General features: G+C 46.0%; 1 protein-coding gene across 6 annotated transcripts in view; it reads right to left on the bottom strand.

Annotated features, from left to right (window-relative positions):
- The window catches only part of DGLUCY (D-glutamate cyclase), a 75,078-nt gene extending 56,763 nt beyond the window's left edge, over positions 1-18,315 (bottom strand). For all 6 annotated transcript variants that reach the window (XR_005528495.1, XM_039232541.1, XM_039232544.1 and 3 more), the window contains exon 1: positions 18,124-18,315. The gene's annotated coding sequence lies outside the window, so the exon portion shown is untranslated. The remainder of the gene's footprint in view (positions 1-18,123) is intronic.
- Between the last annotated feature and the right edge of the window lie 4,681 nt (positions 18,316-22,996).

The following is a 22,996-nucleotide window of genomic DNA, read 5'->3' as shown; positions in this document are numbered from 1 at the left end:
TCTCATTATCTGGGTGGTTTGGGGCAAGTTACTTTGTGTATTTCTGCCTCAGTTTTCTTATTTGCCAAGTAAGGATATAATCCTAACACCTCTGTGGGCTGTGGGAAGATTCAGTCATAACAGACACTCAGCGCGGTGTCTGACATCATTTTGCCGTGTTCTTGCTGTGCTGCTTCTTTGCTGGGCCCTAACCAGTGGCTGGCCCTCACAGGCATGCGCCCCTAGCCCTCACCCCTGCTCTGTGGATGATGGCCAACCCTACTCAGGAGCCAAAGAGAGATAAAGAGGTTCAAGGAAACACTGGCCACCAGGTGGGGAGAAGTTTCCATCCCATTCCTTGCCAAACATAGATTTGCGGCTAGAAACCCAGAGCACGCCAAGGAATAGTTATGGCCCAAGCTGCTTTGTTTCCTTGAAGATCATTGTGTTTGGATTATAACAAAGTGTTTTTCCTTTTGTCTCTGCCCAGCAAGCCATGAACAGTTCCAGATCCGACAGCCTGAGCACTGGGTCTAACTTATTAAAGAAAGGAAAGGGTATTTGCTAGGTGGTTTAGTATGTATTTTCAATTAAGATGTGAAACTGTTCCTTAAAGCAGCCAGGCTTCGCTCAGGTTTTGAGTGTTGTCATTGAACCAGGGCACACCTGCTCGGGGCTCTTTGTCAGCTGAGAGGAGTGTTCTTCCTCTTTGGGCAAATGTGACTGAGCCGTACTTCTCTGTGGCTTAGGTGGGGAGTTGGGGAGGGAAGCCTGAGGGACAGGAAGAGATAAGATATCTGACATTTGATCACTTCTTCTAATCTCCTGCATTCAAAGAAGGGGGTAGACCCAACAGTTTGCTCCACCCCAGGATGAGGCTTCTGGTGTTAAACAGTTCTATGTTCAGTTTCTATTTATGGGAGGCAGTGTTCTCAAAGTATAGCTCTCGAGGACACCTGCATCAGAATCCTGGACATGAAATTGATGAAATTGCAGATTTCTTGCTCCGTAAGGATTCCCACTGATTAAGACTCTACCAAAGATGGAGAACCTTGGGTAGCACGTTAAGAACCCGAGTTTGCGAGTCAGATTGTTATGGACTGAACCCCAAACTGCAGCTCCACTACCTACTACCTGTGGACCTTGGCCAGGTTATGTAACCTCTCTGGGTCTCAATTTCATCACCTGCACAAAGGGAGTGCTGAACAATCAAGAGAGAAGAAGTTCATGTGGTTGTTACATGGATGAAGTAAAATATCACGTGTTTAGCCACAGTAACTCTTCTTTTTATGTAATACCTGTGCTCAAAAAGTCTGAGGGCTTCCTGTTTACAAGAGATAATAAACTTGGCCATCACAAGCAGTGTTAAGAGTTCTACTAGTACTTTCCACTGGTTTTGATAAGGTTTTGTTAAGTCTACAGACCAGCAACCGACCTGGAGGTGTCATGACCCACCAGAACTCACATCTAATCCTCAGCAATGAGTCAGCCAGCAGAGGGCAGCAAGAGAGAGCCGGAATCTAACTAACTGTAGCTGTTCAAGTCACCATGCCTAAGTGTTAGAGGCACTTGGCATGATCCTAGTTGGTACTAGTTTGAAAAGACACTGGATATGGTGGATGGAGATATGGTAGCAAAGTTTTGCCACCGGGTGGTGGCTATCTCTCTGACTCTTGACTTCCATAGATATTTACATTAGGAAATCACACAAGTAACACTATATTGTTGGAAACAACAAAGCTATTGAGGTGTAGCTATTGGGAGATAATCTAAGTCAGGGACTGGCAAATTCTTTTGTAGAGCCTGTGAACTAAGAAGGGTTTTTATATTTTTCTTTTTTTTTTTTTTAAAGTTTATTTATTTACTTTGAGAGAAACAGAAACAATGCAAGTACGGGAGGGGCAGAGGGAGAGGGAGACAGAGAATCCCAAACAGGTTCCACACTGTCAGCATGAGCTCGATGCGGGGCTCGAACTCATGAAACCTCTCGAAACCATGAGATCATGACCTGAGCCGAAATCGATTTGGACGCTTAACCGACTGAGCCACCCAGGTGCCCCTAGTTTCTTTATTTTTAAAGCATTGCTGGGGCGCCTGGGTGGCTTAGTCGGTTAAGCGTCCGACTTTCGCTTAGGTCATGATCTCACGGTTTGTGGGTTCGAGCCCTGCCTCGGGCTCTGTGCTGACTGCCAGCTCAGAGCCTGGAGCCTGTTTCAGTCTGTGACTCCCTCTCTCTGACCCTCCCCTGCTCATGCTCTCTCTCTCTCTAGAAATAAATAAAAAAAAAAACCTTAAAAAAAAAATAAAGCATTGCTAAAAAAGAGGTGGAGGGGAACAATACCAAGAACAAAATAAAAATAATGAAACAAATCACAAAAACAAGAACGCTGTGATAGTTAATTGTATGTGTCAACTTGACTGGGTTGTGGGTTGTGCCCTGATAGCTGGTTAGACATTATTTCTGGTGTGTCTATGAGGGTGTTTCCAGGTGAGATAAGCATTTGAATGGGTAGACTGAGTAAAGCAGATGGCCCTCCCCAGGGTCAGCGGGCATCATCCAATCCTTTGAGGGCCTTAATAGAGCAAGAAGGCAGAGAAAGGGAGATTTTGCTTTCTGCCTTATAGTTTGAGCTGAGACATTGGTCTTCTCCTGCCCTCTGATGAGGGCCTACACCAGTGGGTTTCCTGTGTCTCTAGCTTGCAGACAACAGGCTGTGGGATTTCTCAGTCTCAATGATCCCACGAGCAATTTCTTTTATATTATATATAAGACATAATGGATAATACAGATATAATATATCTCTCCTACTGGTTCTGTTTCTCAAGAAAAAAAAAGCACAAAACACTTACACCATGCTTAATGGTGAAATGTTGAAAGCAGTCCCTTTAAGATCTGGATCAAGACCTAGGAAGTCCCCTTATCCTCATATTCTACTGGCAAGTAGAGTAGAACAAGGGAAAAAGAAAAGCAAATCAAAATGTGTTAGGATTGGAAAAGAAGGAAAAAACCTTACAGGTCTTCATGGAAAACCCAACATTATCTACCAATAAATTATTAAAATTGGTATGAGAGTTCAGGAAGTTTTCCACATACAAAACCAACATGTGAAAGTCAATTGCATTTCATTTCTATTCATCGGCAATTGTTAGAAAGTGTAATTTTAAAAGATACCATCTTTAATAGCATGAGCAAATACCAATACTCTACATCTAGTAAATCTCACAAAAATTGTGAAATCCTTTTATGGAGAAAATTGTAAAACTTTACTGACTTTTTAAAACACCTACGTAAATGGAGAGACACCATGTTTGTGACAGGAAGACTCAATATTGTAAATATATCAGTTACCCTCAAATTGATGTACATGTTTTAGGCAATTCCAATCAAAATCTGAACAAGATTAAAGAAAAAAAAAGCTCAACAAATGATTTGGAAATTTGTTTGGAAGAGCAAAGGGCCAAGAAATGTCAAATCATTTTTAAAGAACAGACAAGCATGTGCCTATTTGGCAGGAAGGTACATTTCCTCTACCAGATATCAAGACTTGTTATAAAACCATAGCAATTAAGATTAAATGAAAGAATTCCCACAACTCAACTGCAAAAACAAACAATTTTTAAAAAAACACCTCAACCCAGTTAAATAATGAGAAAGGACTTGAAAAGACATTTCTCCAAAGAATATATACAAATGACTAATAGGCACATGAAAAGACGGTCAAAACCACTAATCATTACAAAAATGCAAAACAAAACCACAGTAAAATACCACTTCACACCATACCCATTAGGATGGATATTATTAAAAACAAAACACAACACAAAAGCAGAAAATAACAAGTGTTGGCAAAGATGCGGAGAAATTGGAACACTTTTATATTGCTAGTGGGAATGTAAAATGGCGTAGCCTGTGAAAACGTTTACTCAAAATCATTAAACATCAAACTGCAATCACACTTCTGGGTATATGCCCAAAAGAATGGAGAGCAAGAACTCAAACAGACATTTGTACACGTATAGTCATGGCAACACTATTCATATCAGCCACAATAGGTGGAATATTCACAAAATTATTGTTTACAGTATTCCTTAGTAGGTGGAAACAATCCTCATGTCCACTGATGGACAACTGGACAAACAAACTATGGTAGACACATACAATGGAATATTCCAAAAATGAAGGACATTCTGAAATACGCAGCAACATGGGTGAACCTTGACAACATTATGTTTGTGAAGTAAGTCAGTCACAAAATGACCGATACCATATGATTCCACTTATCTGAGTTACCTGAGATAGCAAATTACTAAAGATAAGAGTAGAATAGGGGTTACCGGGGCTAGGATGAGGGGGGAATGGGGAGTCGTTGTTTAATGAGGACAGAGATTCAGTTTGGGGTGCTGAAAAAGTCTTGGAGATGGATGCTGCTGATGGCTGTATATTAAGTGAATGTACTTGATGCCACTACGCTGTACATTTAAAAATGGTTGATGGGTACCTGAGTGGCTCTGTTGGTTAAACGTCCAGCTTCTGCTCAGGTCATAATCTCATGGTTCATGAGTTCGAGCCACGCATCGGGCTCTGTGCTCTAGCACAGAGCCTGCCTTGGATCCTCTGTCTCCCTCTCTCTATGCCTCTCTTTCTCTCACTCTCAAAAATAGATAAAAATATTTTTAAAAATAAAAATAAATAAAAACAGTTAAGATGCAGTCACCTGGGGGTCTCAGTCAGTTGAGCATTTGACTCTTTTTTTTTCTTAAATAGTTTATTGTCAAGTTGGTTTCCATATAACACCTGAGCATCTGACTCTTGATTTCTGTTCAGATCATAACCCTGGGGGTAGTGGGATCGAGTCCCACGTTGGGCTCCATGTTGAGTGTGGAGCCTGCTTAAGACTTTCTCCCTCTGTCCCTCTCTCTCTAAAATTAAAATTTTTTAACTGTTAAAATGGAAAATTTTAAGTTATGTATATTTTACTATAATTTTTGAAAAAGATTGGGTGATATGAGAGCAGGAATAACAAACATATCAGTAGTGCAAAACAGAGCAGCACTACTCAAAGTGCAGTCTGAACACTGCTTGCCATCTCTGATCTGTTTGTCATGGGCCCACGATCAGTACAGACATGCATAGTAAGCATTTGGAAACTTGGATAGTAACTTGACAGAGTAAGTTTAAGTTTGTTGGATCTAGGGGCAACTGGGTGGCTCAGTCAGGTCATCATCTCACGTTTCCTGGGTTCAAGCTCTGTACTGGGCTCTGTGCTGACAGCTCAGAGCCTGGAGCCTGCTTTGGATTCTGTGTCTCCCTCTTTCTGCCTCTCCTCTGCTCGTGCTCTCTCTCTCTGTCTCTCAAAAATAAATAAATATTAAAATTTTTTTTAACGTGTTGGATCTGATAATAAAAAACTGGGGACTTTATTTTGTGTATCTTTTTGAATTTCATTTTTCTAGCAATTGATTTTTATTATATTTACAAAACCATTGTTCTGCAATGGATTATGGGAAAAACTGGCATTCAACACAGAAAGTTTGAGAGGTCAGAGGAAAAAGAACAACTACTGACACATGGAAACTTGATTTCTGATGGAGTGGGGGAAAAAAGTAGAACTGGGAGCCGATCATCTTACAACAATCACAGAAATCAAATCCAGGCAGATTAAATACTTAAAAAATGAAAGATTTAGTACTTAAAGTATGAAAGACAAAAGAAGAAATTCTCAGAAGATAATAGTAAATAATATCTTTATGACTTAGCTTGGGAAAGGTTTCTTAGACAAGAAAAGTTTGGCATGAAAATGAACAGCTTCTGTTCAAGTCACCATAAATAAAATGCAAAGGCAATCCCAAACTACAAGTAAATATCTGAACCTACAGAACTGATGTCAGATTATAACCCTCTAAATCCACAAAGAGCTCTTATAAATAAAGAAAAAATACCAACGGCCTGTGAGAAAATAGAGAAAAGACATGAACAGACATTTCACAGCAACGGAAAAGCAGATGGTCCATGGGCATGAAGAGAATTTCCCATCAATGGCAAGCAAATATATGCAAATTATAACCATAATCAGACACAGGCCACGCCCATTCAACTGACAAAGTTTACAAGAATGAGATCAACCAAAATATTATCATTGACTTCTAGTAAAAATATAGATTATTATAATCACTTTAGGGGGGAAATTTGCATTATCCAGTAGACATGAAGGTGTGAGCACCCCTAAAATTAGTAATTTCACACATTGGTATATACTCTAAAGAACAGAAGAAATACATGTCTTGTGGGATAACTCCACAGTGGAATAGTATGTAGCTGTAAAAATGAACTATAGTGATTTGCATCAATGTAAATGAATCTCAGAAATACAATGTTTAATCTAAGAAGTCACAGAATATGTATTATTCTTTTTAATGATTATTTATTTTTGAGAGAGAGAGAGAGACAGACAGAGTGTGAGTGGGGGAGGAACAGAGAGAGAGGGAGACAGAGTCTGAAGCAGGCTCCAGGCTCTGAGTTGTCAGCACAGAGCCCAACCCGGGGCTTGAACCCATAAGCTGTGAGATCATGACCTGAGATGAAGTCAGACGCTTAACTGACTGAGCCACCCAGGAGCTTCTATTATATTCTTAAATATAGCATTAAGATAGGCAACCATGGTCTACAAAATCAAACAATATACTCCTCAGAGATTTAAGAGAGAGAGAGAGTGTGTGTGTAATAAAACTATAAAGAAAAGCATGGCTGATAAACATAGAATTCTGTACAGGTTCTCTCTGATAGAGGGGAGTGTTGGCTGGGGAGACGCATTCAGAAGCTTCTAAGAAACTCACTCTGTTCTATTTTTTAACTTGGGAGGTGGGGATGCAAGTGTTTGTTTTACTATTCTTTAAGCCGAACATATGGCATATATGTATATATGATACATTTCACAATAAAAAAATTAACATAAAGGATAAAAGGCCTCTCAGCGATGGTGAAGGATGCAGGAAGAAGGTCAAATCCCCTGAGGGTGCGGGCAAAGGCTGGGCAGCCTGCCAAGCTCTGGACCTACAGGAAAATGCAGACCAAGAACCTGCTCAGAATCTCCTACACATTTATTTTTGCCTCTCAAGCATTTTTTCCTTCCAGAGACTACCTTTCCCTGCAACCCAGAGGGGCTGTCTGGTAGGCATGTGACTCAGGACAGGTAACCAGGGTATGTCTGCTTGTCTGGCCTCAGTGGCTAATACAGGAAGGAACAGAGGTCCCAAGCCAGCCCAGTCAGAGCCATCCATGTCCCTCTGTTGGAACAATCAAGAAAGAGGTAACATGACTATGTGCAAGTGCATGGCAGTCCTAGAGCTTCATGAAATCCACCTGAAAATGAAGCTAGCAGAGAAAAAAGCAGAAAGGAAGACTGGAGAGTCACAGGGGGATAGAGAGAGACAAAGTCATCATACTGTCATTCAAGTGTCTTGATCCAGCCATTCCTGATACCCATTACATAGACAGCTGCAGATCTAGTTGCAATCAAAAGTGTGCTGCGGAGCATAGAATTTTGTATCAGGAACAGGGGTTTGCAAGTGACAAGCACTAATGTGTGGAATTGGCTGTGCTGGGTGGGGAGCAGGGCCGTGTAGACTCCCCCTCCCTGACCAGGAAGTAAGCAATATCTGCTAAATGGAACAAAGCTGCTAAACTCTCTCCTGCTGGGTCTGGGGAGTCAAACCGCATGCCCGGTAAGGTCGGAAATTTAAAGAACGTATTTTTTGAAAAGCCAGGCTATGGGGTGCGTTGGCTACTTCTTCAGTCTTTAGTAAGGTTCTGTAACAAAAGGCATACTTGAATCCCGCTGGCCTTTCTGAAAGCAGGGAAGTGGGAAAACAGAGCCACGAGATCGTCCACTGCCGGTGACCAGTAATTCAACTGAGCTGAGAGCCAGAAAACTATCCTCTGGGATCGCAAAAGTCAAATCCCTGCCCAGGGCTAATGGTGGTGCAAACACAAGCCAAGAGAAGGAAGACACGGTGGGAGATAAAAAGAACAACACTGGAGAGGGCTCCTTTCCCTCCAGCAGCTCTTGCCGGGCCCTCCCTGCCTGGCCAAAGCGACCGTTCTCCCCACTGTAGACAGCCGTCCACTGGGAAAGAGCCTGGGGGCAAGTGGCCAAATTAGCCCTGCCTCTCCCCCACTACTCTGTGTGTCCAGGGCAGAGGCCAAGTGGCCGGACATCTAAGTGGAAGCTGGGGGAGGGAAGAGCACTGAGATGGCTGTTAGCAGACAGCCCTGGTGAGGACAGGGTCCAGATTCCAGAGCATGACTTGACTGGGCTCCAGTGCTGGTTGCCAGCTCATGGAGTTATCAGAAAACTAACTGCCCAGCAACTGTCTCCAAGTTTAAAGAGTCACACTGCCAGAGACATCCCAGCCCAGCAAACCACAGCATGCGATTGCTCAACTGCTGGGGCCAGCCCCAGACCGCTGTCCCCAGGTCCTCATCCAGTGGCCAGCTAGGGTATACAGTTTCCAGAAAGCACATTCTCTCTGATGTCACTCATGGAGCGTGAGGAGCAAGGGAGGGTCTTCCAGAGAGCAGAACCCCAGGCACCCCCGGATGATGGTGGAGAAACTCCTATCTTCCAGTAGATACGAAGTGGCTTCTTGCCAATCCTCTCCTGTAGAACATTGGGTGAGTGTGCTGTTTCCCATATTCCCTTTAATAATTGCAAGTGGCTTTTATTCCAAGTATCTTATATTTTCTCTCGACCATTAAATGCTGGGGTGTTTAACCCGACCATTTACTCTGCGTAACTGACAGATTATTAAGACTAACATGCAGACCCGATCAAGAGGAATGCGCATCCACCAGCTTGGCTGACGCGTGGGCAGCTTGTGCCATGTTGGGGTGGCACATTTGTGAAATTGTTTCTGTGCTAGGCAGTCAAGGGGTACAGTGTAGTGGCTCTCCATTACTTTCTTTCTGCCCTATGATTAGTTATGCCCCCTCCCCGCAAAGATATGTCTAACTTCTAACTCCCGGTACCTGTGAAAGGGTCTTGGCAGATGTAATTAAGTGAAGGATCTCGAGATGAGATCATTGTGGGTTAATCAAGTGGGCCCTGAATTCAATGACAAGTGTCGTTCTAGGAGGACAAGACACCAACAGAACAAGAGAAACACAGAAGGAGCCGTCATGTGATGTTGAGGCAGAAACCGGAGTGATACAGCCATAAGCCAAGGAGCACCAAGAACTGCCTGGGGTCAAAACAGCTGGACCAGGCAAGGAAAAATGACTCCCCAGAGTCTTTGCAGGGGGTGTGGCCTCCTGACACCTTATTTCCAAACTTCTGCCCTCCAGAACTATGAGATAATACATTTCTGCTGGTTTTAGCCACCAAGTTATGGTAATTTGTCGTGCAGCCTTACCAATCCCATCCATGCCCAGACATTTTTAAGACTGTCCCTCCCCTGGTAGGATAGTCAATCACTATCTCAGACCCAGGTGACCAATCTACACACCCCATCCCCAAGATCGCACTGTTTGGCTTGGGGACAGTCACTGCAATGGACTGTTTATCTGTACTCAAAATTCATATATTGAAATCCTAACCCCCAGTGTGATGGTATTAGGAGCTGGTCCTCTGGGGCATGATTAGGTCACGAGGGTAGAATCCTCATGAATGGGATTAGTGCTCTTACAGAAGAGACCTCACGGAATTGCCTTTCCCCTTCTGCCTTGTGAGGATGCACTGAGAAGATAGCTATCTGTAAGCCAGGAAGTGGGCTCTATCCAGACACCAAATCTGCTCACACCTTGATCTGGAACTTCCCAGCCTCCAGAACCGTGAGAAATAAATGCATGTTAAGTCCCCCAGTCTGTGGTATTTTTGTTTTAGCAGCCCAAACAGACTAAGCCACATGACCCAGAGTAGGCAATTAGAGTTACATTTTGACTCTGTATAGCTGCTGGGAAAGAAGAATTTCTTTTCTTGAAATTGCTAGATGCAAGGACAATTTCTGTCTCTCCGTAGAGAGGGACATAGAGAGCCTGAGAAGGAAGCCAGCTGAGAAGGAAGCCAGCTGAGAAGGAAGCCGAGCCAAGGGGTATAAAGGGAGATGCATGTCTTGATGATGCTTTCCCTGACCCTACAAACACACATATCTAAATACAGATCTCCCGTTAGGACTTGTAGCTGGTAAATTCATCTTTCTTGCATGTCATGAGTCGAGGCTGTCACTTGCAAACCCTGGGTCCTGATTTGCACATTCTGTGAGACTTCGCTAATCTCCTCAGCCACGTGGAGCCCAGATTCAGGGAAGCATCAGAAGTGGAGGTCTTACCTGGTGACAGGGATGACGTTCCTGACATCTCTGGCTCTCAGGGTCTGGGCCACTGGACCAGCCTAGATCCACATAGCTGGCTAGCCAGCCAAGTGCCTTATTCAAAATGCTGAGGTGATCATCAGACTAGAGATAGAATCTCAGCCATCCCAGAGAACAGATTTGTCAGCAAGAAAATTTCAAGCACAGTTGGTAAAATCCCATCTTAACAAACAATGAAAACTTCTGCAAAATGGGAAGTTTTGCTTCTGTTCAGCTGGAGAATTAGAGTGAGGTACAAATAACCTCTGGAGCACTATGCCTTCCCTGGCCAGGGCAACATCACCTTCCCCCAAAGCTTTCTCCAAACCTTCGGTGCTCCTGGCTGAGGAAAGTCGCTGCTCACAAAAAATCCAATCCACCATGAATTAACAAGCAGCTACCCCCAAGGGACCCTATTTCCTCCCTGAAGCCTTAAATCTTGCTGAACTGTCACCCCCTCCCCCAGGCCTAATGCAATAGTATAATGAATTCAGAAACCCCAGAGAATAAAGGACCCCAGGGCATATGCAAAAATACCGTGTATGCTGACAGCCCAGAGAAAAGAGGCAGCGGGGAAGAGGGACAGCCGTGCTTCCTTTTGCTTAGCTCCTTGGGAGTGAATTAGGAACAACTAACTGCTCTACACTCAGCTTACTGGCTGTGCAGCTTCTAAATGTCTGATTGTCAAGGCCAAACCATGCTTCTATTAAAAAATTGGGTACACCCTGAAGAGTTTTCACAGTGGACCTTAACTTGATGCCTCAGGCTTCCTGAGTGAGAATTAAACGTTTCTGAAAAAACAGTCCATTCCTTTACCATTTGTAGAGCACCTTCTGTGTGCCAGCAACGCGCTTATGTGCTTCGGCCCTGGAGCTGCTAATGGGGAAGCTGGCATGGGAAATTGTGATGGGAGTGCCAGCCAGACTTGGTCTGTGAGATGCTGCTGCCTGAGCTAAGGTTTGACAGACAACTGGAGATTAGCCCCAGGAGGAAGGCAGAGGGTGAAGGCATGTCCCGAGGCAGGAACCTGCATCACCCCGAGTGGTGGGCATACCTGGAGTAAAAATGGAGAGGTGCCGGAAAGGTAGACATGGAGCTGGCCAGGAGGGGTTATGTGAGCTTTATCCAAAATCTTTGGGAGCACTGAAGTGCAGGAGGATGCCCTGAGCCAGCAGCATTAGAGGGGTGACCGTGGAAATAGAGGCAGTCCCTCAAGGGCCCTTTGCCATAGCTGTGTGGGAAGCAATAAAGGCTTTCCCCAGTGGTAGGAGAATGAGGGGAGAGGAGATTCAGGAGTTGGAAGAGCTAGACTCACCAGAATATGATACCTGATTGAAAGCAAAGATGCAATGAGAAGGATGGATCCAAGATAATTACTAGATTTCTTTGTTCTGACATGGGCGACTGGAATAATGGTACCCGTCCTGAAAATGAGGGGCATAAGAAGCCGGGTAAGTCTTGGAAGAGCCTGACGAGGTGTCTGGCTTTAGAATGCTAAGTGAGAGGAGACTGGGGACAGCCAGAAGCAGCAGTCCATGAGAGGCTGGACATTCAGGACCAGAAGTCAGCGGGGGGGGGGGGGGGGGGGGGGGGGGGGGGGGGGGAGGGGACATTAGCTCATATATGGTTGAGGGCACCAAGGGAGAGGGTGAGAAGAGTAGTGGGTGGGACACAGAGACCCTGGGAACATTCAGGGAGTGAGTAGAACAGAGGGCCTCCATAGGAGATAGGAAAAATTGTCCAGCAAAGTAGGGTGGAAACCTAGAGAGAAAAGTCACCTGGGGAGAGAGGCTCAAAATGTGTGGGTGCATAACGGTACCAAAGCCCTTGAAGGATGGAATCATGTTAGGGAAGAAGAGCACCAACTAGACCTCGAGAATGGCTGTCTTTCATGACGTTAGTCTGGGCATTTGATCATGGGAACATACACCAGATGGGTGATGGAGGATTGAAGGGGTAGGTGGGCAGTGTCAACAGCTAGTGTAGACAATTCTTTCCAGATGCCTGGTTATGACAGGAGAGAGAAAGGGAAACTGAAGGGAGAAGTTAGACAGAAATATGGGATCAAGAAGAGGGTTCTCTTCAGACTGGAGAGATTGAACAAGTTTAGGTAGTGATGAGAAATGGGGGTAGGCAAGAGGCTGAAGATGTGAACAAGAGAAAAGAATGATTGGAGGGAGGTTCCAGGGGGTGGTGGGAGGGTGTTGGGAGCATAGGGGGATGGTGGGCCACTGTTTCAGGTGTTTGGCACAGGGGGCCAGGTCTCTCTTTCACATAGGCTAGATTCCCTCTTCAACAAAAAAAGTGTCTGGAGGCAGATGAAATAATAATGGAAAGAGTAAGAGTTTTAGAATCAGGTAGACGTGGGTTTAAAAGTATCCTTACCATTCCCCTCTCTGAACTTGAATTTTTGGTCTACAAAATACGAAAAAATACATGCTTTGCAGAATTCACAAGGATTAAATAAGATGGTTAATGCCAAGTACTCCTGCTAGATTGTAAACTCCATTAGGTTCCTGTTTTGTTATTTAGTGCTCTGACTGCTGCCTTGAGCAGGTGCTCAGCACATAGTAGGTCCTCAACAAATAAAAATTTCCTTCTTTATCTGTTAGGCAATATACCTCAAAGTACATTCTCTGTCCCTGGAGTAAGCTCCTGCTAGACCATTGGTATGTCCTTCTTTGACCCAACCAATCAGTGACTTGCAATAATGAGAATGGAATATTGATCCACACTTCCTTTCATTGAGCCAGGCTGTTACTTAACCTAGTGCTTTCAGGAAGGTATGCATCACCGAAGTTGAACTTTAAGACTAAAGAGCTGGTAGGGGTGCCTGGGTGGCTTAGTCGGTTGGGCGTCCGACTTTCGCTTAGGTCATGATCTCGCGGTTCGTGGGTTCGAGCCCCGCGTCAGGCTCTGTGCTGACTGCCAGCTCAGAGCCTGGAGCCTTTTTCAGAGTCTGTGTCTCCCTCTCTCTCTGACCCTCCCCTGCTCGCGCTCTCTTTCTCTCTCCTAGAAATAAATAAAAATATAAAAAAAAAACAAAACTAAAGAGCTGCGGGGCCACATGGCTGCCCATCCACCCACCAAACACATGGCTTCATTTCTTTCTTACAGCCCTCCAGGCTCATAGATAGTCCTTGATGAGGTGGGGAGAAGGTTCCCTCTTCGATGTATGTAAGGATGAGCCCTAGGAGAATAGAAGGACACAGGGACCCTTCCTAAATCAGCCACCCCTGGACTCAAGATCACAAGGAAGACTGGCTCTCTGAAGACAACAGAGTATGGAATTTACATTGCATGTTGGGGAAGTTGTCAGAAGACTCAGAAGAAAACAAACAAACGAACAGAGCCAATGCCACTCTTGCGAGGAGGTTTGGGCAGTAAAGGGACAGGCTGCCCATTCCCTGTGGACAGGTAGTCTGACCAGCCCGCAGGAGATAATCATGCTGCCACCAGAGGTATTTATCTCAAACATGGAGCCAAGAGTTGTCCCTGGATTTTTCTAAAGAAGAAATCCATGAGCAACTCAGGCATCCAGTAGGAAGTAGAGCTCGGGTGGGCTAAGAAACTGGCAGAAGGAGCGGGCACTAGCAACTTCAGATTCAGGCCCAAAGTGCGCATTTGTGGCAACATGGCCCAGTGGCGTGAACTGTTCCCAATTTCCACTCTCCCTTTCTTCCCTTTCATGAGAGAATTCATAAGTTTTAGTTGGGCATATGTAGGCGGCCCTGCCAGAGACTACATTTCCCAGACTCCCCTGTAGCTAAGTGTGCCCAAGTTCTGGTCAATGAGGGATACGAGTGAAAGGGCATGAATAGCTTCAGAGTTATAGCATTTGGAAGCAGGCTGTTTGCCTGCAGTGGGGAGCAGAAGGTAGAAGTAATGGTGGGCAGCTGTACCTAGGCAGAAGAGGGGGACGCCCCAGGGGATGGGAAGAAACCCAGCACAAGGAACCTGGGTCCCTGAATGACCCTGTGGAGCAGAACTGTTTACCTGTCCTGGACTGACCATCTACCTCCGAGCTAGTAGGTGAAAGAGAATAATACACTTCTATCCTTTGTGAGCAAATGTATTTTGGGGTCCTTTTGTTACAACTTAGCCTGTCCCAAAGGTGCAGATAATAATAATTTTTTTTAAATGTTTTTATTTTATTTCTAGGAGAGAGAGAGAGAGAGAGAGAGACAGCATGAGCAGGGGAGGGTCAGAGAGGGAGGGAGACACAGACTCTGAAACAGGCTCCAGGCTCTGGGCCGGCAGCCAGCACAGAGCCCGACGCGGGGCTCGAACCCACAAACTGTGAGATCATGACCTAAGTGAAAGTTGGACGCTCAACCGACTAAGCCACCCAGGCGCCCCATATAATAATAATTTTAGTACTGATGGTAATATTTATTGAAAACGTATAGCGTGCCAGTCACTGTTCTAAACATTTTGCAGATGCTATCTCCTTTAATCCACTCAACACTCCCTAGATAAGGGTTGTCATCCACAGGGAGATTTAGTACTTTGTCTAAAGGTTCACAGCTTCTGAGTGGCCTAATCAGTAGTCAAACAAGTACTCTGGATGGACATCATACCCATGGTCACTGTGCTTTTCCAAGCCTAGCTTTTTATACTTTTTATAATTCCTTGCCATCTAAAGGACACAGCTTGCTGGGAGCCACACTGGACTCTCTGGATGGCAGTCACAGCAAGGAAATGGCAGTGTTTGCACAGCTCCAGCCATGAGAAACGAAAACTGGTATCTCCTGCTACTACTACTGGCTCATGTTGGAAATGAGCCTGCTGGTATTGACCAGGCCTCACAATATTCCAGATCAGACCCATATTCCGAACACAGATACCACATAAGGAAAAGCATATTCCTGTCTTTACAAAAGAGATTTTAGATGAGAGCTCTGTAGGTGATTGTCAAAAGCCTCTTCCTATGGGCCTTGCATATCAAAGACAATTGAGCCTGGCCCCAGGACAAAGAGCCTAATTTAGAGTTTAGGAACAAACAGGGGTAGAACTTAACACTTACAGCTTCTTCTAACTGGTGATGTACGGCAGTCCCTTCCCCAAGGCCTATCTTCTGCAAACACCCTCCCTTACAGGTGGCTGGGATGAGGATAGAAAAGAGTAGCTAACACATAACCCAAAAGCAAAAGGCTAACACATTTAGGGACCCCGTGGTGTTCACACATTCAGCATCAAATAGGTTTCCACAAACAAACCAGTTCAAAAACATTCATCCTCTTAAGAACCAAACAATAATTCCTAGCCTAACTATTTACGACTTAACATATATATGTCATCCTATTTTTCATTAAGAACATCCTGTTATTTCCTTAGTTGTAAAATTCAACCTCACTATGATTGAGGTAATTCACAAAAGGCTTCCCATTGTAAAAATTCCTTTTTCTGATCTCTTGTTGTTCTTGAACCTTTAAATAAAGACACCAAAACCGACAGGACAGAGATGCCTGCCTGGTGATCAGAAAGAATCTCGGGGCTCTCTCACTCTCTCTCTCTCGCCGACACCGTCCATCCTTCAGGGACCCCTGGACCTGTCGGAGCCGGCCTCCGACAACAGCTGACTTTGATTAACTTTCCTTCAAAACCACCGCAGAACCAAGGCATTTAGTTTCTCTACCTACGGTTTTCTCCAAGGGAGCACAGGAAGGGGACCCCAACTATTGACCTTACGGAACTGCTGAGAGGAGAAAATGAATTTGTGCATGTTGAAGAAATGCTTTTTTTTTTTTTAATATTTTTATTTATTTCTAGGAGAGAGAGAGAGAGAGACAGCGTGAGCGGGGGGGGGTCGGAAGAGAGGGAGTCACAGACTGAAACAGGCTCCAGGCTCTGAGCTAGCAGTCAGCACAGAGCCCGACGCGGGGCTCGAACCCACGAACCGCGAGATCATGACCTAAGCGAAAGTCGGACGCTTAACCGACTAAGCCACCCAGGCGCCCCGAAGAAATGCTTTAAAAGCTAGAAAGCGTGGCATCCATGAAATATTGCCTTAAGGCAGGCTGGGAAATACTTAAATCAAAATAAGAAAATGCACTCAAAAAAAATTTTTTTTTAATGCAAATCCCATCTCGCGATTTGGCAGATGGCCTGGAAAGGCTGTGGAGTCTGTCTGTAAGGAGCGGGGTACACTTGGTTTTGTGCTCCTGCCATCCTCAGCCAAATAGGGGAGAGATGAACTGAAATTAATAGAAAGACAGCATACCTGTGTGCCTGGCGTGTGCACACACAGAGCCTCACGTGTGCATGTGCATGCATGTGCACACACACACACACGCGTGCAGGCTCAACAGAAGAGAATCTTAACTATCAAGACCAGGAGTAGCAGCAGTCTGCACTGCCTGTGGGAACTGGCGGCGGCGGGTAACAGAAGTTGGGGAGTGGGGGATGGGGTGGAGGAAGCAGAATGCTTGCCGTGTGAGTGGGGACTCTGGTGAACACGCAGCTCTAGCTGCTCTTCTGCAATTTAAGCCTGGCATGCAGACCTTTCAGAATCACACATGAAATCTCCCCGCTTCCCGAGGATGCTCAGATTAATAAATAAAACATGTCAGGGGCCAGCAGGTGATCTCTGGGATCTAGCCCCCTGCAGCCAGAAGTCACATCCGGCTCTTGAAGATGCTTCATGGTTGTTATGGACAAGCCACCATTTGGCTCTCTCCCTGCCCCGCCTTGCTCTGCTCACCGCATGTCACATTCCTCTTCCTTTTTCCTCACCTTCACTCCACCCACTGGTAAAGCCAGCTTTCTCTTTGCTCCCTACCCTCGGACCGCCCCTTCCCTTCCTTTTAGCTTGTACCCAGTTATCTTGAAGACACAAAGTAGCTTCCCTCCTCTGCGTGCCAATCAATGCCAACCTTCTCTCTGCCAACATAATCTCAACCCTCTACCTGCTCCCAACGCATGATAATTTTTGCACGCCTTCTCAGGAAGTTAAGGTGGATTACGGTTAGCTCTCAATTGTCCGTAATGAAGGAGGCAGACAGGGAAGTACAGATAGCACGAGAGAAGAGACACTCAAAAGTCACAAGGCTTTGCCTTTAGCGTTTGGGTCAGGGGCATGCTACTGTAGCCATCTGTGCCAGTTGGTCCCCCCTGCACCCCCCACCCCCCATCCCCCCACCCCCCCACCGTGGAGACTGAGACAAGCAGATTCAAGGCCTGGAGAAAATCTTAAATAGGATTTACAGAGCTCAGCCTCCAGCCAAGGTGGAGGTGACGTCCTGACTCCTGCCTCCCCTCCACTTTTCCCTCCTCAGAGGTCCCTGCCTACATCCTGCAGGCGCCCAGGAAACTCCACCTGCCCCGCGTCTGCCGCAGTCCCCACAGCCACCCCCATGTCAGCCATTAGCTTCATCGGTGCCTCGTCCCAGGAAGGCTGGTGGCCCAAAGACCGATAGTTAAACTGACAGATTTCAATTTCACTTTCTCTGCCCTGACGGGACCTTGGCGTTCTCAGGGCACGAATACGGACCAAAAGGCCCCTGTAGGAGGGGGGACAGGGTGCAGAAACAGCACCCACAGCTGAGGTGTTGGCAGTCATCAGGTGCTACCTGACCTGAGCTGAGCCCTGAAGTTCAGAGGTCCCCCCAGCCTGAGAAAGAATTTCAGGGAATTTTCTGTCCTGCTCACCAGCTTGGCCCTGGTGCCCCTTAGCTGCAGAGTAGTGTGTATGTGCGTGTGCATGCGCATGCGTGCGTGTGTGTGTGTGTGTGTGTGTGTGTGTGTGATGTCCTGGGGCAGGGGAGGGGCTGTGCGGTGTTCTGTGCCCTCCTGACTTACTGTTTGTTTGGGACGTCTGGACTAGGACTACAAACAGTTCCTCTCTTTGTTTCCACGGCCTCGCAGAATGTGTGCTTCCCTCCAAAAGGCATAAAGGTCCCCTTTCTTCGGCGCCACTGGGGCCTGCCTTTGGGACCCAGGCTCGGGCCTGGTTGGGTCTGCACACCCAGCCCAGCCCTGTACACTGGATTGGACTTTCGTTCCGGCAGCCTGTGCTCATGTGGTCGCCTCCTGGGCATGCAGCCAGCTCCTGTTCTTAAAGCTGCAGAGCCTCCAGGGGAGCTGGGATCCCAGTCCCCCTCCCCCTTCTCAGCCTCCCCCTTCCCAGCCTTCCTGCAGGAGTCAGCCTGCCCTCCCTGGAAAGGGGGGAATGCATCATGCAAGGACTTGGGGGGAATTCTGAAAAATCCTGATGGCTGAGTGGCAGCCCCAGAAATTCTGTGGTGGTTCATCCAGGAGTCTGGCCCTGGGCACCGTGCAGGAGATTCCCCCATGCAGCTAGTCCTGGGAATCATCTTAGAGCTTCTCTAACTTCCGGGTGCTCAGGAATCACTCAGGGGTCCTGTTAAAATGCAGATTCTATTCTGGAAGGTGTAGGACCAAGGGTCTGCATTTCCAGTAAGCTCCCAGGAGATGCAATTGATTCTGCCCCCCAGACCACACTGAATAGCCGCGGTAATGGTTAAGATGACATTTTGGGGTGATGGTGGGGCTCAGAGCTGATGGCCAAGAAAGAATCCTTGAAGATGTCTTTGGTGCAACGAGGTGGGTTTATTAAAGCACGAGGACAGGGCCCGTGGGCAGGAAGAGCTGCGCTGGGGCTGTGAGGAATGACAGGCTATGCACTCTGGAGTTGGGGAGCTAAAGGCTAAAGGGGAAGTTTCCAAAGAGATTTTCCTATGCTGAAGAAGACTCACAGGATACTGGAGGCCTAGCTGTTGTCAAGCTAAGGTTGTTTTCCCTCTAGCAAAGCATTAACATTAAGACAGGAGGGGGTTCCTGGAGAGATGTTGTCCTCTGTATTTGCCTCAGGTATTTGTCAGGGGGCTGTGGATTAAGGAAATTTAATTTTACCCGCCATTTCCTTCCTGCCTTTGTCCCCCCATCACGATGGAGAGGAAGGTGATGTTGGGTTTCCAGGAAACTGAGTCTGCAGGTTTCTTGAGATTAGGGCTGTTGATAAGATTGCCTTTTTCTCGTAATTTACTAAGGTATTTGTAAACTGATGGAGACTCATGTCCTGTATGACCACTGTCTCTATCAGGTAGCCGTTTGTTTTCTTTCCTTTCGTCTGTTCTTGGGCAGCTGGGAGTGCCTGAGGAATATCAAGCACATCTCACCTGTGCTTGTACTTTGCCCTCAGCCTGCCTTATGCTCCCTCATCAGTTGGATCTACATCCTGCCGCCCACACCTGGAGGCCTTGGGAAGCTTCTCTCTAGGTCTCCTCACTCATCCTGGTCAGCTGTCATGAGGGTTAACGGAGATAAGCATGAGGCCCCAGAGCAGCACCCAGTCCTCTGAAAGTACTCAGTAGATGTTGGCTCTTGGGATTTTGAGCTGGATGCCTCCTTTGAGGGTAGAACAGGATCTGCTTTCTTCCCCTTCTTCAAAGCCCTCGGAACTTCTCTTTTGCTCCAGGATTAAGCCCAAACACCACAAGTGTTCCCCTCTCCAAATGATCCCTGCGCACACCTGTGGCTTCACCGCCTCTGCCTCTCACACGTCTCTGCACCCCCACTTCAAATCACAGGTCACACACGTAAGCCCACCGCAGTTCCTCCTTTCATCTCTGGGCCCTTGGGTGACCCTCCCTAAGCCTGGTTTAGCCTTTCCGTCCTCTGTGCCATCTGGCTAACTTCTTCCCTTCCCTAATGGCTTGGCACAGGCATGAGTTCCTTCAGATAGCCTTTCCGGGCTCCCAAGGACAGGAGAGGTGCCTCTCTGGGTTCCCACAACATGCCATCCTTCTTCTCCCAAAGCCCTGGGCATTGGGCTTTGTCAGTGTCGATTTACGGGTCCCTCTGCCTCTAATGGTTGGAAGCTCAGGGCAGTAAGAGCTCATCACGGTGTTAAATAATCTTGGAATGAACAAGTGGGAAAACAATAGAATGAATGGGTCTAATGAAAGGAAGGAAGGAATGAATGAAAGCTCTCCTTTATTACAGAATCAGAACCCCCATGTTATGCAATCCCACCCACCCAGAGTGCTATCTCCACCAGCCAGACCCTCAGGTGTAGCTCTGCAAAGGTTCATAGTGACCACAGATCCTCATCCTCACTGTCTCCAGCCCTAGCCGTGCCCACAGAGCCCTGGTGTTGATCTAACTGACGTCTTATTTCTATTTTTTTGAATGCTTATTTATTTTTGTTAGAGGGAGAGAGTGGGCGTGAGCAGAGAAGGGGCAGAGAGAGACTGGGGTACAGAGGATCTGAAATGGGCTCCTTGCTGACCCCAGACAGCCTGATGCGCGGCTCAAACTCACGAACCACAAGAATCATAACCTGAGCCCAAGTTGGACAATCAATGGACTGAGCCACCCAGGCATCCTGATGTCCTATTTCTAGAGAACGAAATGTAAAAGGTAGTTGTTATGTTGGTCATAGGTCATAGAGGAGCCAGATACTATGTATTTATTTATTTAAACTTTATTAGACACTAGACAAAAAATGGAAATAGCCCAACTGTCTACCAACAGATGAATTGGATAAACAACATGAGGCATATATACACACCACAGGATCTACAAAAAGGGATGAAAGTCTAATATGTGCTACCATATGTGTGAACCTTGAAGACGTTACGCTAAGTGAAATAAGTCAGACACCGAAGAACAAATGTTATCGCTTCTACTTATATGAGGTACTTAGAATAGTCAAATTCATAGAGTCAGAAAATAGATTAGTGGTTACCAGAGGCTGGAGGAGAGGAGAATGGGGAGCTACTACTATGCAATGGGTCCAGAGCTTCTGTTCGGGATGATGAAAAAGATCTGAAAATGGATCGTGCCGGAGACTGCATGACATTGTGAATGTATGTGATGCTACGGAACTGTATGCTTAAAAACGGTTAAAAGGGTAAATTTTACGTATATATATTTTACCAAACACACACGAAAAGCTTTATTAGAAGCTGAAACTATGGCAACATCCTAACATGCATCCTTCAAGGGATGACTATTATTTTATTTTATTTTTATGAAAATTTTTTCTATTTTTATTATTTTTTAAAATGTTTATTTATTTTTGAGAGAAAGAGACAGAGTGCAAGCAGGGGAGGGGCAGAGAGAGGGAGACACAGAACCTAAAGCAGGCTCCAGGCTCTGAGTCGTCAGCGCAGAGCCCGACACGAGGCTCAAACCCACAAACCGTGAGCTCATGACCTGAGCCGAAGTCCATTGCTTAACCGACTGAGTCACCCAAGTGTCCCAATTTTTTTTATTACTTTTTTAAATGTTTAATTATTTTTGAAAGAGGGAGAGAGAGAATGTAAACAAAGGAGGGGCAGAGAGAGAGAGAGAGAGAGAGAGAATCTGAAGCAGGCTCTGTGCTATCAATGAAGAGGCCCAACGTGCGGCTCGAACTCATGAACAATGAGATCATGACTTCAGCCGAAGTCAGATGCTTAACCGACTAAGCCACCCAGGTGCCCCAACAGGTGACTATTTTTTTTTAAATTTTTTTAAATGTTTTATTTATTTCTAGGAGAGAGAGAGAGAGAGACAGCGTGAGCAGGGGAGGGTCAGAGAGAGAGGGAGTCACAGACTGAAACAGGCTCCAGGCTCTGAGCTGGCAGTCAGCACAGAGCCCGACGCGGGGCTCGAACCTGAACCCACGAACCACGAGATCATGACCTAAGCGAAAGTCGGACGCTTAACCGACTAAGCCACCCAGGCGCCCCCGGGTGACTATTTATAAAGAAGCAAAGTTTCAGGACCTAGTCTGAAACATTTGGGGTACGAAAACATACCCCAGTCTTTTCTTTCCATTTTCCCTTGAGGCTTAAAACTGAAATGAAGAGCCCCAGAAGGCTAAACAGTGTGGACTACCAGAGGTACAAGGAATGTCAGATATTTACAGTTGGTTTCTTCAGTGGGTGAGATCTAGGCAAAACTGCTGGGGGAGGGAAATATTACAATATTCCGATAGCTCAGTGCATGCTTTGGTAAAGAAGCAGTTGCTTGTGTCAAAAGAATTTAGAAGTATAATCAAGCTATTGTTTGTAATTGCTTAGTTAAAATGAGTTCCCCTCAAAAAAGAAAAAAAAAAAGATTAAACCCAGGTGACTATTGTATGCCAGGTAATTGAAGCTATTTCAAAGTTAAGAAAAAGGAAGGCAATTGAATTGACTTAGTGGGTGATAGAAATAGGAATTCAAGCTGCTTTTTGCAGCCTGAATTAGATGTGAAGCTTCCAGAAGTGGCTGTCCCTGACAATGGGGAGGTTGAGAGATTAGTCCTCAAAAGTTGATTTGGACTCTGCTAGGAATTGAGCTTTCTGCCAATTGCTGAAGAGAGATCAAAGTCCACATTTTGTTTTGACTCCATGGAAACCTCAAGAAGAAACCCCAAACCATCGGCCTATGGCCAGCACCCCTCAGCAGCCCAGGAAGTATCCATTAGGCAGGAAAGATCCAAGTCCCCGGCAGCTGAGTTCACAGAAGTAGCTGGGAAGGACGTGGATTCTGGTCTCCGGCTCTTCTGTTCAGGCTGGGTCTCTGCCTTCATGGGCCCCATACAACTTCCCCTTTCTGCAGAGCACACTTGCACCTCTGATCTCCAGTCTGCTTGACCTCTCGAAGAGAAACAGGCAGGGAGGTGACTAAGTATGACAATCTGTACCTTATAGCTGGCGGGTGAGGCCCCCAGAGCGTAG

Source organism: Hyaena hyaena, unplaced genomic scaffold, assembly GCF_003009895.1.
Source record: "Hyaena hyaena isolate Hyena2069 unplaced genomic scaffold, ASM300989v1 scaffold_67, whole genome shotgun sequence".
Lineage (NCBI taxonomy): Eukaryota > Metazoa > Chordata > Mammalia > Carnivora > Hyaenidae > Hyaena > Hyaena hyaena.
This window is presented reverse-complemented; position numbering and strand designations above follow the sequence as displayed.